This window comes from Microtus ochrogaster, chromosome 10, assembly GCF_000317375.1.
Source record: "Microtus ochrogaster isolate Prairie Vole_2 chromosome 10, MicOch1.0, whole genome shotgun sequence".
Lineage (NCBI taxonomy): Eukaryota > Metazoa > Chordata > Mammalia > Rodentia > Cricetidae > Microtus > Microtus ochrogaster.
This window is the reverse complement of record NC_022016.1, coordinates 52,188,363-52,191,172: the sequence shown is the minus strand read 5'-3', so window position 1 is coordinate 52,191,172 and position 2,810 is coordinate 52,188,363. Positions and strand designations below refer to the sequence as shown.

Here is a 2,810-nt window from a genome sequence, read left to right as displayed (position 1 = left end):
TGTAGACCAGGCTGGTCTCGAACTCACAGAGATCCGCCTGTCTCTGCCTCCCGAGTGCTGGGATTAAAGGCGTGCGCCACCATCGCCCGGCCCAGCTTTTCTAAATCTACGAATCGCAGTCGGTATTCCAGTCTTACTGCACCTTTACCGTAGGAATCACACGCTTTTTAAAGAACTTTTTAAAAAATGAGAGCTGTTAACGTGGAGGCACAAGCCTGTAATACCAATCCTTAGCTTAAGGAAGAGGATCGTGAGTTCGAAACCAACCTGTGCTACATAATGAGACCTTTATTTTGATAGGGGGGAGGGCACAGAAAAGCGGGCGGCTGCAGAGCAGCACCAGGATCCTGCAAAGTGCTCAGAAGAACGTAAGATCCCGAGACTCAATCAGCTACCTAAGTCGGCGACGTGGGCGGGGCCTGGGCCTTTCCCCGCCCCGAGAAGCCTGACGCGTACTCAGGGTTAGGGCGGAACGATGTGTGGATTATGAGGCGGCCCCGTACGGCTACTTCCGGTTCCTAGGGATGCTCATCCGGGTCACGCTAACGCCGCGGTTTCCGCCACTCTGTTGGTTCCAGAGTGGGTCCGTAGCGGTCCCATGTTGTGCCGTGGGGTGTCTGCAGCCTTCTGGTGAGTCTTCGCCGCCTCCAGGGTGTGAGCGCGGCGGCTCGGGTGCAGCCCGCAGGGCGACTGCTGAAGAGTTCTTCCCCAGTCCTGCTGGGTGGGGGGGGGGTCCCTCCGCCGGCCCCTTGTCCCTGCCGGTCTCCCGTCGAGCCTTTCCCGTCACGCTGGCCTCGCCCCTTCCTCCGCCCGGCCTCTGCCTCCGCACCGGTGTGTTGAGAGCCGGGAGCGTTGGGGTTCAGCTCCGTCCCTCAGTTCTCCTCACCTGTGACCCTTGCCCCCTCCAGGGACTGGTAGATGACAAGAGAGTTTCGCCTGCCTTGGCGGAGCAGCGGGCTCCCTCCGAGCCACGGTCAGGGCCGACTTCTCCTGCCCGGGGCAAGTTTTGCCCCGAGGCAGGGGTTTGGACCGAACCCTGCTCGCTTCCCTAGCTTGCGAACAACAAAGGCGTTCCCGGCTCCTCGCCCTGCCTTAGTTTTCCGGGCTCTCGGAAGAGCAGCGAACAGGTGGCGGGCTCGCTGTCGGGCTTGTGTGGTCTTGTTAATTGACAGGTCTCGATTACGTCCTGTCCGTTTTTTGTCCTCTGCCCCGCGAGAATGGATGTGCACAGCTGAGGCCAGAATGCGGATGCTCTGCGCTCGGCACGGATTTTAAGTTAGAGGACAGGTGTCAGGACCGAGGACCGCGTTTGCTGGGCGATTACCAGCCCTGGCTTTATAAACTTCACTTTCAGAACGTCTTAGTGTGGCCGTACTGTTTTCTGCTAGAATTCGCTACTATAACCCAAAAGTAACTTTCCTTATAAGCCAGACATTACCTCTTAGAATGTTATCTTAACTTTTTAGTGTTGCCAGCATAGTTTAGGAACCATGATTTTCTTGTTTTGAGATTAAAGACAAAGACACCTTACATTCTTTGGAGATTTTTAGTGATCTGTAATGTGAAGAGATTAGACTTAGTAATGGTTAGTATCCTGGTTCTCAAATGTTGTGATGTAGAGTTATATCTAGAGGTACAAGTTTGGATAATTCACTGCCCTCTCAGGTTTTGGGTGTTTGTAGCATTTTATTGCAGCCGTCATTTTCTTTTGTGTGTCTAAAATTCAGTATTAATAATTTAACACGAACAGAACGAATCCAGCGTTTCTCATTGGTTTCTCTTGGCTGAGTTCTCCTCATATACACACGTGAGAGTGTAGCATAGCCTGGCTTAGTCCGAAACTGGGCGCTCTCTTCACCTATTTTTAGCAAAGAATTTTGGAGCTTGTCCGTGTTAGTCTTGGATGCCACCGAGAAAGACCCTTGTCGTTGGCTTTCAGGGTTTAACTGGTGAGGGAAGCCCCTATGAAATTTATCTGTCCACCTTGTATCTATCTACCCTGGAAGATCAGCCTGACTGCCTCGTTTCCCATCTTTGAAAACAATCCCAGTAACCGTGGCTGGCTCCAGTGACTTCTTTGCCCCTAGGTTTGAAGAATATTTCTTTCTAAAATATAATTGGCACACAACTTTCAACTCTTTTTACTTCCGAACTTTATATTTCTTTTCTCCTCTTCTTTACCTTTCCCCCCCTCCTTTCTCCCCTTTTTTGTGATGTGTTTTGACCCAGGCTGGCCAGGCTTGCTGTGTAGCTGAGGATGGCCCTGAACTCCTTCTTGATCCTCCCACCTCCACCTTCTAAATTCTGGATTACAGGCCCGTGCCATCATGCTTGACTGTTTCTTAAGTTTATTTTCAGGCCAAACCCAGTGAGATTTTTATGATCTATAGCCAAAGGGAATTCATTGTTCAACTGTATTCCTTCATGATACCTAGCTTTAAGAATTAATGATGATTTTTCCAAAGTCTTTTATTTATTTTTCCTTTTTTTATTTAACTGTGTATAACTGCCTGGTGCCAGAGGAGACCAGAAGAGGGCTTCACATTCCCTTAAACTGGAGTTAAAGATGGTTGTGAGCTGTCATGTGGGTGCTAGGACTCAAGCCTGGGTCCTCTGGAAGAGCAGCTTGTTCCTTTAACCACTGAACCATCTCTCCAGCCCACCAAGATTGAGTTTTCTTTTTGTTTGTTTGTTTGGTTTTTGAAACAGGATTTCTCTGTAGCTTTGGAACCTGTCCTGGAACTAGCTCTTGTAGACCAGGCTGGCCTCGAACTCAGAGATCTGCCTGCCTCAGCCTCCTGAGTGCTGGG

The 2,810-nt window shown here is 50.3% G+C and overlaps 1 protein-coding gene across 3 annotated transcripts in view; it reads left to right on the top strand.

Annotated features, from left to right (window-relative positions):
• Window positions 1-532: 532 nt before the first annotated feature.
• The window catches only part of Eya3 (EYA transcriptional coactivator and phosphatase 3), an 89,129-nt gene continuing 86,851 nt past the window's right edge, over window positions 533-2,810 (top strand). For all 3 annotated transcript variants that reach the window (XM_005353121.3, XM_026781986.1, XM_005353120.3), the window contains exon 1: window positions 533-630. The gene's annotated coding sequence lies outside the window, so the exon portion shown is untranslated. The remainder of the gene's footprint in view (window positions 631-2,810) is intronic.